Below are 425 nucleotides of genomic sequence, written 5' to 3' on the forward strand. Positions count from 1 at the left end.
TGTGTCTGGAGAATCTGAAGCTGAAATATAGCAACTTTGCCCTAAAACCGCCAAGGAATTCCTATCAGTGTTCCCCAAATTGCTGGCTTCTTTCACTGGAGAGGGTACCAATGCTAAAACAGACCCACCTCAGAGCCAGAAGAACTTTTTTCTCATCACTGGAAAAGCTGACAAAACTATAAGACTGAATTCGATCTAAAATTTTTTGCAATGCATGATAGCTGTTTTGTTAAAATATCTGTAGGAATACTTCAGAAGAGAGCAGATTTACTGGAAAAAACTATAAAGCTGAGGAAGGGTAAGCCAATTAAGTTAAGCATTTTCAGATGTTTTCAAGCAGTACAGAATGCCTTAGTTTCCCATAACTGGTTTGCTTTGCTCTATAAGGAATCATACTGTGACCTCAAATACACTGTGTATGCACT

Source organism: Manacus vitellinus, unplaced genomic scaffold (assembly GCF_001715985.3).
Source record: "Manacus vitellinus isolate BGI_N305 unplaced genomic scaffold, ASM171598v3 scaffold_19_pilon, whole genome shotgun sequence".
Classification (NCBI taxonomy): domain Eukaryota; kingdom Metazoa; phylum Chordata; class Aves; order Passeriformes; family Pipridae; genus Manacus; species Manacus vitellinus.